Genomic DNA, 13763 nt, shown 5'->3' with positions numbered 1-13763 from the left:
AAAAGGCAAAATGCCGACTTAAGTACAAGAAGACTGACTCTTCTTACTGTCTATGATTTGAAACATTCCTGTGACACTAGTTAAGGATTCCGATGCTTCACTTCAGGATTACTGTATCCCTCTGACCTTCTTATTGACGACGATACACAGAAATTTCATCGGAATTAAATACAATAGGCACAATGCAGACTCAAGTACAAGAGGACTGGCTCTTCTTACTGTCTATGTTTGAACCTTTCCTGTGGGACCGGTTTTAGATTCCGATGCTTCACTTCAAGTTTACTGTATCCCTTGGACCTTCTTATTGACGACGAAACACAGAAATTGTCTCGGAATCAAATACAAAAGGCACAATGCCAACTTAAGTACAAGAAGACTGGCTCTTCTTACTCTCTATGATTTGAACCATTACTGTGACAATAGAAATAGATTCCGATGCTTCACTTCAGGTTTACTGTATACCTTGGACCTTCTTATTGACGACGAAACACAGAAATTCCATCGGAAATAAATACAAAAGGCACAATGCCGACTTAAGTACAAGAGGACTGGCTGTTCAAACTGTCTATGTTTAGAACATTTCCTGTGACACCACTTTTAGATTACGATGCTTCACATCAGGTTTACTGTATCCATTGGACCTTCTTATTGACGACGAAACACAGAAATTCCATCGGAAATAAATACAAAAGGCTCAATGCTGACTTAAGTACAAGAAGACTGGCTCTTCTTACTCTCTATGATTTGAACAATTACTTTGACACTAGATATAGATTCCGATGCTTCACTTCAGGTTTACTGTATACCTTGGACCTTCTTATTGACGACGAAACACAGAAATTCCATCGGAAATAAATACAAAGGGCTCAATGCTGACTTAAGTACAAGAGGACTGGCTGTTCTAACTGTCTATGTTTGGAACCATTCCTCTGACACTAGTTATAGCTTCCGACGCTTCACTTCAGGTTTACTGTATCCCTCTGACCTTCTTATTGACGATGAATCACAGAAATTGCATCGGAATTAAATACAAAAGGCACAATGCCGACATAAGTACAAGAAGACTGATTCCTCTTACTGTCTATGTATTGAACCATTCCAGTGACACTAGTTATAGATTCCGAAGCTTCACTTCAGGTTTACTGTATCCCTTGGACCTTCTTATTGACGATGAAACACAGAAATTGCATCGGAATTAAATACAAAAGGCCCAATGCCGAATTATGAACAAGAAGTCTGGCTCTTCTTACTGTCTATGACTTGAACCATTCCTGTGACACTAGTTATAGATTTCGATGCTTCGCTTCAGGTATACTGTATCCCTTGGACCTTCATATTGACGACGAAACACAGATATTCCATCGGAATTTAATACAAAAGACACAATGCCGACTTAAGTACAAGAAGACTGACTCTTCTTACTGACTATGTTTTGAACATTTCCTGTGAGACCACTTTTAGATTCCGATGCTTCACTATATGTTTACTGTATCCCTTGGACCTTCTTATTGACGATGAAACACAGAAATTGCATCGGATTTAAATAAAAAAGGCACAATGCCGACTTAAGTACAAGAAGACTGGCTCTTCTTACTGTCTATGATTTGAACCATTCCTGTGACACTAGTTATTGATTCCAATGCTTCACTTCAGATTTACTGTATCCCTTGGACCTTCTTAATGACGATGAAACACAGAAATTGCATCGGAATTAATGCTAAACGCACAATGCTGACCTAAGTACAAGAAGACTGACTCTTCTTACTGACTATGTTTTGAACATTTCCTGTTAGCCTAGTTTTAGTTTCCAATGCTTCACTATTTGTCTACTGTATCCCTTGGATCTTCTTATTGAGGATGAAACACAGAAGTTGCATCGGAATTAAATACAAAAGGCAGAATGCCGACATAAGTACAAGAAGCGTGGCTCTTCTTACTGTCTATGTTTTGAACCATTCCTGTGACAGTAGTTATAGATTACGATGCTTCACTTCAGGTTTACTGTATCCCTTGGACCTTCTTATTGACGATGAAAAACAGAAATTGCATCGGAATTAAATACAAAAGGCACAATGCCGACTTAAGTAAAAGAGGACTGGCTGTTCTAACTGTCTATGTTTAGAACCATTCCTCTGACACTAGTTATAGATTCCGACGCTTCAATTCAGGTCTACTGTATCCCTCTGACCTTCTTATTGACGATGAATCACAGAAATTGCATCGGAATTAAATACAAAAGACACAATGCCGACTTAAGTACAAGAAGACTGACTCTTCTTACTGAGTATGTTTTGAACATTTCCTGTGAGACCACTTTTAGATTCCGATGCTTCACTATATGATTACTGTATCCCTTGGACCTTCTTATTGACGATGAAACACAGAAATTGCATCGGAAATAATTACAAAAGGCACTATGTCGACTTATGTACAAGAAGACTGGCTGTTCTTACAGTCTATGTTTAGAACCATTCCTCTGACACTAGTTATAGATTCCGATGCTTCACTTCAGGTTTACTGTATCCCTCTGACCTTCTTATTGACGATGAATCACAGAAATTGCATCGGAATTAAATACAAAAGGCACAATGGCGACATAAGTACAAGAAGACAGACTCCTCTTACTGTCTATGTTTTGAACCATTCCAGTGACACTAGTTATAGATTACGATGCTTCACTTCAGGTTTACTGAATCCCTCTGACCTTCTTATTGACGATGAATCACAGAAATTGCATCGGAATTAAATACAAAAGGCACAATGCCGACTTAACTACAAGAAGACTGACTCTTCTTACTGTCTATGACTTGAACCATTCCTGTGACACCAGTTAAGGATTCCGATGCTTCACTTCAGGTTTACAGTATCCCTCTGACCTTCTTATTGACAATGAAACCCAGAAATTCCATCGGAATTAATTGCAAATGGCACAATGCCGTCTCAAGTATAAGAAGACTGGCTCTTCTTACTGTCTATGATTTGAACCTTTCCAATGAGACCGGTTTTTGATTCCGGTGCTTCACTTCAGGTTTACTGTATCCCTTGGACCTTCTTATTGACGACGAAAGACAGAAATTGCATCGGAATTAAATACAAAAGGCATAATGCCGACTTAAGTACAAGAAGACTGACTCTTCTTACTGTCTATGATTTGAACCATTCCTGTGACACTAGTTAAGGATTCCGATGCCTCACTTCAGGTTTATTGTATCCCTCTGACCTTCTTTTTGACGACGAAACACAGAAATTGCATCGGAATTAAATACAAAAGGCACAATGCAGACTCAAGTACAAGAGGACAGGCTCTTCTTACTGTCTATGTTTGAACCTTTCCTGTGAGACCGGTTTTAGATTCCGATGCTTCACTTCAGGTTCACTGTATCCCTTGGACCTTCTTATTGACGACGAAACACAGAAATTCCATCGGAATTAAATAAGAAATGCACAATGCCGACTTAAGTACAAGAAAACTGACTCTTCTCACTGTCTATGTTTTGAACCATTCCTGTGACACTAGTTAAGGATTCCGATGCTTGACGTCAGTTTTACTATATCCCTGTGACCTTCTTATTGACGACGAAACACAGAAATTGCGCCGAAATTAAATACAAAAGGCACAATGCCCACTCAAGTACAAGAAGACTGGCTCTTCTTACTGTCTATGTATTGAACCTTTCCTGTGAGACCAGTTTTTGATTCTGATGCTTCACTTCAGGTTTACTGTATCCCTTGGACATTCTTATTGACGATGAAACACAGAAATTGCATCGGAATTAAATTCAAAAGGCACAATGCCGACTAAAGTACAAGAAGACTGACTCTTCTCACTGACAATGATTTGAACATTTCCTGTGGGACCAGTTTTAGATTTCGATGCCTCACTATTTGTTTACTGTATCCCATGGACCTTCTTATTGACGATAAAACACAGAAATTGCAACGGAATCAAAGAAAAAAGGCACAATGCAGACTTAAGTAGAAGAAGAATGACTCTTCTTACTGACTATGTTTTGAACATTTCCTGTGAGACCAGTTTTAGTTTCCGATGCTTCACTATATGTCTACTGTATCCCTTGGACCTTCTTATTGACGATGGAGCACAGAAGTTCCATCGGAATTAAATACAAAAGGCACAATGGCGACTTAAGTACAAGAAAATTGGCACTTCTTACTGCCTATGATTTGAACCATTCCTGTGACACTAATTATAAATTCCGATGCATCACTTCAGGTTTACTGTATCCCTTGGAACTTCTTATTGACGACGAAACACAGAAATAGCATCGGAATTAAATACAAAAGGCACAATGCCGACTTAAGTACAGGAAGACTGGCTCTTCTTACTGTCTATGTTTTGAACCATTCCTGTGACATTAGTTATAGATTCCGATGCTTCACTTAAGGTTTACTGTATCCCTTGTTCCTTCTTATTGACAGCGAAACACAGAAATTGCATCGGAATTAAATACAAAAGGCACAATGCCGACTTAAGTACAAGAAGACTGACTCTTCTTACTGACTATCTTTTGAACATTTCCTGTTAGCCCAGTTTTAGTTTCCGATGCTTCACTATTTGTCTACTGTATCCCTTGGACCTTCTTATTGACGATGAAACACAGAAGTTGTATCGGAATTAAATACAAAAGCAGGATACCGACTTAAGTACAAGAAGAGTCGCTCTTCTTACTGTCTATGTTTTGAACCATTCCTATGACACTAGTTATATATTACGATGCTTCACTTCAGGTTTACTGTATCCCTTGTACCTTCTTATTGACGACGAAACACAGAAATTGCCTCGGAATCAAATACAAAAGGCACAATGCCAACTTAAGTACAAGGAGACTGGCTCTTCTTACACTCTATGATTTGAACCATTCCTGTGACACTAGATATAGATTCCGATGCTTCACTTCAGGTTTACTGTATACCTTGGACCTTCTTATTGACGACGAAGCACAGAAATTCCATCGGAAATAAATACAAAAGGCACAATGCCGACTTAAGTACAAGAGGACTGGCTGTTCTAACTGTCTATGTTTAAACATTTCCTGTGAGACCACTTTTAGATTCCGACGCTTCACTATATGTTTACTGTATCCCTTGGACCTTCTTATTGACGATGAAACACAGAAATTGCATCGGAATTAAATACTAAAGGCACAATGCCGACTTAAGTACAAGAAGACTGGCTCTTCTTACTGTCTATGACTTGAGCCATTCCTGTGACACTAGTTATTGATTCCGATGCTTCACTTCAGATTTACTGTATCCCTTGGACCTTCTTATTGACGACGAAACACAGAAATTGCATCAGAATTAATGCTAAACGCACAATGCTGACCTAAGTACAAGAAGACTGACTCTTCTTACTGACTATGTTTTGAACATTTCCTGTTAGCCCAGTTATAGTTTCCAATGCTTCACTATTTGTCTACTGTATCCCATGGACCCTCTTATGTAGGAAGAAACACAGAAGTTGCATCGGAATTAAATACAAAAGGCAGAATGCCGACTTAAGTACAAGGAGAGTGGCTCTTCTTACTGTCTATGTTTTAACCATTTCTGTGACACTAGTTATAGATTACGATGCTTCACTTCAGGTTTACTGTATCCCTTGTACCTTCTTATTGACGACGAAACACAGAAATTTCCTCGGAATCAAATACAAAAGGCACAATGCCGACTTAAGTACAAGTAGACTGGCTCTTCTTACTCTCTATGATTTGAACCATTCCTGTGACACTATATATAGATTCCGATGTTTCACTTCAGGTTTACTGTATCCCTTGGACCTTCTTATTGACGACGAAACACAGAAATTGCATCGGAATTAATGAAAACGCACAACGCCGACCTAAGTACAAGAAGACTGACTCTTCTTACTGACTATGTTTTGAACATTTCATGTTAGCCCAGTTTTAGTTTCAGATGCTTCACTATTTGTCTACTCTATCCCTTTGACCTTCTTATTGACGATGAAACACAGAATTTGCATCGGAATTAAATACAAAAGGCAGAATGCCGACTTAAGATCAAGGAGAGTGGCTCTTCTTACTGTCTATGTTTTGAACCATTCCTGTGACACTAGGTATAGATTACGATGCTTCACTTCAGGTTTACTGTATCACTTGTACCTTCTTATTGACGACGAAACACAGAAATTGCCTCGGAATCAAATACAAAAGGCACAATGCCGACTTAAGTACAAGAAGACTGACTCTTCTTACAATCTATGATTTGAACCATTCCTGTGACACTAGATATAGATTCCGATGCTTCACTTCAGGTATACTGTATCCCTCCGATCTTCTTATTGACGACGAAACACAGAAATTCCATCGGAAATATATACAAAAGGCACAATGCCGACTTAAGTACAAGAGGACTGGCTGTTCTAACTGTCTATGTTTAGAACCATTCCTCTGCCACTAGTTATAGATTCCGACCCTTCACTTCAGGTTTACTGTATCCCTCTGACCTTCTTATTGACGATGAATCACAGAAATTGCATCGGATTTAATACTAAATGCACAATGCCGACATAAGTACAAGAAGACTGACACCTCTTACTGTCTAAGTTTTGAACCATTCCAGTGACACTAGCTATAGATTCCGATGCTTCACTTCAGATTTACTGTATCCCTCTCACCATCTTATTGACGATAAAACCCAGAAATTCCATCGGAATTAAATACAAAAAGCCACAAGCCGACTCAAGTACAATAAGACTGCCTCTTCTTACTGTCTATGATTTGAACCATTCCTGTGACACTAGTTATAGATCCCGATTCTTCACTTCAGGTTTACTGTATCCCTTGGACTTTCTTATTGACGACGAAACATAGAAATTGCATCGGAATTAAATACAAAAGGCACAATGCCGACTTACGTACAAGAGGACTGACTCTTCTTACTGACTATGTTTTGAACATTTCCTGTAAGACATGTTTTAGATTCCGATGCTTCACTATATGTTTACTGAATCCCTTGGACCTTCTTATTGACGACGAAACACAGCAATTGCATCGGAATTAAATACAAAAGCCACAATGCCGACTTAAGTACAAGAAGACTGGCTCTTCTTACTGCCTATATTTTGAACCGTTCCTGTGACACTAGTTATAGATTCAGATGCTTCACGTCAGGTTTACTGTATCCCTTGGACCTTCATATTGACGACGAAACACAGAAATAGCATGGGAATTAAATACAAAATACAAATGCCAACTTAAGTAAAAGACGACTGGCTCTCCTTACCGTCTATGTTTTGAACCATTCCTGTGACACTAGTTATAGATTCCGATGCTTCACTTCAGGTTTACTGTATCCCTCTGACCTTGTTGACGATGAAACACAGAAATTGCATCGGAATTAAATACAATAGGCACAATGCCGACTTAAGTACAAGAAGACTGGCTCTTCTTACTGTCTCTGTTTTGAACCTTTCCTGTGAGACTGGTTTTAGATTCCGATACTTCACTTCAGGTTTGCTGTATCCCTCTGACCTTCTTATTGACGATGAAACTCAGAAATTGCATCGGAATGAAATACAAAAGGCACAATGCCGACTTAAGTACAAGAATACTGACTCTTCTTACAGACTATGTTTGAACATTTCCTGTGATACCAGTTTTAGATTCCGATGCTTCACTATATGTTTACTGTATCGCTTGGACATTCTTATTGACGATGAAACACAGAAATTGCATCGGAATTAAATACAAGAGGCACAATGCCGACTTAAGTACAAGAAGACTGATTCTTCTTACTGACGATGCTTTGAACATTTCCTGTGAGACCAGTTTTAGATTCCGATGCTTCACTAAATGTTTACTGTATCCCTTGGACCTTCTAAATGACGATGAAACACAGAAATTGCATCGGAATTAAATACAAAAGGCACAATGCCGACTTAAGCACAAGAAGACTGGCTCTTCTTACTGTCTATGCTTTGAACGATTCCTGTGACACTAGTTATATATTCCGATGCTTCACTTCAGGTTTACTGTATCCCTTGGACCTTCTTATTGACGACGTAACACAGAAATTGCATCGGAATTAAATACAAAAGGCACAATGCCGGCTTAAGTACAAGAAGACTGGCTCTTCTTAGTGTCTATGTTTTGAACCATTCCTGTGACACTAGTTATAGATTCCGATGCTTCACTTCAGATTTAGTGTTTCCCTTGGACCTTCTAATTGACGACGAAACACAGAAATTGCATCGGAATGAAATACAAAAGGCACAATGCCGACTTAAGTACAAGAAGACTGACTCTTCTTACTGCCTATGCTTTGAACATCTCCTTTAAGACCAGTATTAGATTCCGATGCTTCACTATATGTTTACTGTATCCCTTGGACCTTCTTATTGACGACGAAACACAATAATTGCATCGGAATTAAATACAAAAGTTACAATGCCGACTTAAGAACAAGAAGACTGGCTCTCCTTACTGTCTATGTTTTGCACCATTCCTGTGTCACTAGTCATAGATTTCGATGCTTCACTTCAGGTTTACTGTATCCCTTGGAACTTCTTATTGACGACGAAACACAGAAATTGCATCAAAATTAAATACAAAAGGCACAATGCCGACTTAAGTACAAGAAGACTGGCTCTTCTTACTGTCTATGTTTTGAACCATTCCTGTGACACTAGTTATAGAGTCCGATGCTTCACTTCAGGTTCACTGTATCCATTGGATCTTCCTATTGACGACGAAACACAGAAATTGCATCGGTATTAAAAACAAAAGGCACAATGCCGACTGAAGTACAAGAAGACTCGCTCTTCTTACTGACTATGCTTTGAACCATTCCTGTGACACTAAATATAGATTACGATGCTTCACTTCAGGTTTACTGTATCCCTTGTTCCATCTTATTGACGACGAAACATAGAAATTGAATCGGAATAAAATACAAAAGGCACAATGCCGACATAAGTACAAGAAGACTGACTCTTCTTACTGACTATGCTTTGAACATTTCCTGTGAGACCAGTTTTAGATTCCGATGCTTCACTATATGTTTACTGTATCCCTTGGACCTTCTTATTGACGATTAAACATAGAAATTGAATCGGAATTAATTACAAAAGGCACAATGCCGTCTTAAGTACGAGAAGACTGGCTCTTCTAACTGTCTATGTTTTAAACCATTCCTGTGACACTAGTTATAAATTCCGATGCTTCACTTCAGGTTTACTGTATCCCTTGGACCTTCTTATTGACGACGAAACGCAGAAATGGCATCGGAAATAAATACAAAAGGCACAATGCCGACTTATGTACAAGAATACCGGCTCTTCTTACTGTCTATGTTTTGAACCATTCCTGTGACACTAGTTATAGATTCCGATGCTTCACTTCAGTTTTACTGTATCCCTTGGACCTTCTTAATGACGACGAGACACAGATATTGCATCGGAATTAAATACAAAAGGCACAATGCCGACTTAAGTACAGGAAGACTGGCTCTTCTTACTATCTTTGTTTTGAACCATTCCTGTGTCACTAGTTATAGAATCCGATGCTTCACTTCAGGTTTACTGTAACCCTTGGACCTACTTATTGACGACGAAACACAGTAATTGCATCGGAATTAATTTTGAAAAGGCGTAATACCGACTTAGGTATAAGAAGACTGGCTCTTCTTACTGTCTATATTTTGAACCATTCCTGTGACACTAGTTACAGATTCCGATGCTTCACGTCAGGTTTACTGTATCCCTTGGACCTTCTTATTGACGACGGAACACAGAAATAGCATCGGAATGAAATACAAATTCCACAATGCCGACTTAAGTACAAGACGACTGGCTCTTCTTACCGTCTATGCTTTGAACCATTCCTGTGACACTAGTTATAGGTTCCGATGCTTCACGTCAGGTTTACTGTATCCCTTGGACCTTGTTGTTGACGATGAAACACAGAAATTGCATCGGAATTAAATACAAAAGGCACAATGCCGACTTAAGTACAAGAAGACTGATTCTTCTTACTGACTATGCTTTGAACATTTTCTGTGAGACCAGTTTTGGATTCCGATGATTCACTAAATGTTTACTGTATCCCTTGGACCTTCTTATTGACGACGTAACACAGAAATTGCATCGGAATTAACAACAAAAGGTACAATGCCGGCATAAGTTCAACAAAACTGGCTCTTTTTAGTGTCTATGTTTTGAACCGTTCCTGTGACACTAGTTATAGATTCCGATGCTTCACTTCAGATTTACTGTTTCCCTTGGACCTTCTTATTGACGACGAAACACAGAAATTGCATAGGAATAAATACAAAAGCCACAATGCCGTCTTAAGTACAAGAAGACTCGCTCTTCTTACTGTCTATGTTTTGAACCATCCCTGTGACACTAGTTATAGATTCCGATGCTTCACTTCAGGTTCACTGTATCGCTCTGACGTTCTTATTGACGATGAAACACAGAAATTGCATCGGAATGACATAGAAAAGTCACAATTCCGACTTAAGTACAAGAAATCTGACACTTCTTACCGTCTATGCTTTGAACCATTCCTGTGACACTAGTTATAGATTCCGATGCTTCACTTCAGGTTTACTGTATACCTCTGACCTCCTTATTGACGATGAAACACATATATAGCATCGGAATTAAATACAAAATGCACAATGCCGACTTAAGTACAAGAAGACCGACTCTTCTCACTGACTATGTTTGAACATTTCCTGTGAGACCAGTTTAAGATTCCGATGCTTCACTATATGTTTACTGTATCCCTTGGACCTTCTTATTGACGATGAGACACAGAAATTGCATCGGAATTAAATACAAAAGGCACAATGCCGACTTAAGTACAAGAAGACTGATTCTTCTTACTGACTATGATTTGAACATTTCGTGTGAGACCAGTTTTAGATTCCGATGCTTCACTAAATGTTTACTGTATCCCTTGGACCTTCTTGTTGACGATGAAACACAGAAATTGCATCGGAATTATATACAAAAGGCACAATGCCGACTTAAGTACAAGCAGACTGGCTCTTCTTCTGTCTATGCTTTGAACCATTCCTGTGACACTAGTTATATATTCTGATGCTTCACTTCAGGTTTACTGTATTCCTTGGGCCTTCTTATTGACGACGTAACACAGAAATTGCATCGGAATTAAATACAAAAGGCACAATGCCGGCTTAAGTACAAGAAGACTGGCACTTCTTAGTATCTATGTTTTAACCATTCCTGTGACACTAGTTATAGATTCCGATGCTTCACTTCAGGTTTACTGTTTCCCTTGGACCTTCTTATTGACGACGAAACACAGAAATTGCATCGGAATTAAATCCAAAAGGCACAATGCCAACTTAAGTACACGAAGACTGGCTCTTCTTACTGTCTATGATTTGAACCATTCCTGTGCCACTAGTTATAGATTCCGATGCTTCACTTCAGGTTTACTGTATCCCTTGGACCTTCTTATTGACGACGAAACACAGAAATTGCATCGGAATTAAATACAAATGGCACAATGACGACTTAAGTACAAGAAGACTGACTCTTCTTACTGACTATGCTTTGAACATCTCCTTTAAGTCCAGTTTTAGATTCCGATGTTTCACTATACGTTTACTGTATCCCTTGGACCTTCTTATTAACGACGAAACACAGAAATTGCATCAGAATTAAATACAAAAGGCACAATGACGACTTAAGTACAAGACGACTGGCTCTCCTTACTGTCTATGATTTGAAGCATTCCTGTGACACTAGTTATAAAGTCCGATGCTTCACTTCAGGTTCACTGTATCCCTTGGACCTTCTTATTGACGACGAAACACAGAAATTGCATCGGAATTAAATACAAAAGGCAGAATGCCGACTGAAGTACAAGAAGACTCGCTCTTATTACTGACTATGTTTTGAACCAATCCTGTTACACTAGTTATATATTCCGATTCTTCACTTCAGATTTACTGTATCCCTTGTACCTTCTTATTGACTACGTAACACAGAAATTGCATCGGAATTAAATACAAAAGGCACAATACTGTCTTAAGTACAAGAAGATTGGCTCTTCTTAGTGTCTATGTTTTGAACCATTCCTGTGACACTAGTTATAGATTCCGATGCTTCACTTCAGGTTTACTGTTTCCCTTGGTCCTTCTTATTGACGACGAAACACAGAAATTGCATCGGAATAAATACAAAAGCCACAATGCCTACTTAATTACAAGAAGACTGGCTCTTCTTACTGTCTATGTTTTGAACCATTCCTGTGACACTAGTTATAGATTCCGATGCCTCACTTCAGGTTTACCGTATCCCTTGGACCTTCTTATTGACGACGAAACACAGATATTGCATCGGAATTAAATGCAAAAGGCACAATGCCGACTTAGGTACATGAAGACTGGCTCTTCTTACTGTCTATGATTTGAGCCATTCCTGTGACACTAGTTATAGATTCCGATGCTTCACTTCAGGTTTACTGTATCCCTTGGACTTTCTTACTGACGACGACACACAGAAATTGAATCGGAATTAAATACAAAAGGCACAATGCCGACTTAAGTACAAGAAGACTGACTCTTCTTACTGACTATGTTTCGAACATTTCCTGTGAGACCAGTTTTATATTTCGATGCTTCACTATATGTTTACTGCATCCTTTGGACCTTTTTATTGACGATTAAACACAGAATTTGCATCGGAATTAAATACAGAAATCACAATGCCGACATAAGTACAAGAAGACTGGCTCTCCTTAATGTCTATGCTTTGAACCATTCCTGTGACACTAGCTATAGATTCCGATGCTTCACTTCAGGTTTACTGTATCCCTTGGTCCTTCTTATTGACGACGAAACACAGAAATTGCATCAAAATTAAATACAAAAGGCACAATGCTGACTTAAGTACAAGAAGACTGGCTCTTCTTACTGTCTATGTTTTGAGCCATTCCTGTGACACTAGTTATAGATTCCGATGCTTCACATCAGGTTTACTGTATCCCTTGGACCTTCTTATTGAGTTCCGATGCCACACTTCAGGTTTACTGTATCCCTTGGACCTGATTATTGACGACGAAACGCAGAAATGGCATCGGAATAAAATACAAAAGGCACAATGCCGACCTAAGTACAAGAAGACTGACTCTTCTTACTGACTATGTTTAGAACATTTCCTGTGAGACCAGTTTTGGATACCGATGCTTCACTTCGGGTTTACTGTATCCCTTGGACCTTCTTATTGACGACGAATCACAGAAATTGCATCGGAATTAAATACAAAAGGTACAATGCTGACTTAAGTACAAAAAGACCGGCTCTTCCTAGTGTCTACGATCTGAACCATTCCTGCGACACTAGTAATAGAATCGGATGCTTCACTTCAGGTTTACCGTAGCCCTTGGACCTTCTTATTGACGACGAAACACAGAAATTGCATCGGAATTAAATACAAAAGGCACAATACTGTCTTAAGTACAAGAAGATTGGCTCTTCTTAGTGTCTATGTTTTGAACCATTCCTGTGACACTAGTTATAGATTCCGATGCTTCACTTCAGGTTTACTGTTTCCCTTGGTCCTTCTTATTGACGACGAAACACAGAAATTGCATCGGAATAAATACAAAAGCCACAATGCCTACTTAATTACAAGAAGACTGGCTCTTCTTACTGTCTATGTTTTGAACCATTCCTGTGACACTAGTTATAGATTCCGATGCCTCACTTCAGGTTTACCGTATCCCTTGGACCTTCTTATTGACGACGAA

Source organism: Schistocerca serialis, chromosome 12, assembly GCF_023864345.2.
Source record: "Schistocerca serialis cubense isolate TAMUIC-IGC-003099 chromosome 12, iqSchSeri2.2, whole genome shotgun sequence".
Lineage (NCBI taxonomy): Eukaryota > Metazoa > Arthropoda > Insecta > Orthoptera > Acrididae > Schistocerca > Schistocerca serialis.
This window is presented reverse-complemented; position numbering follows the sequence as displayed.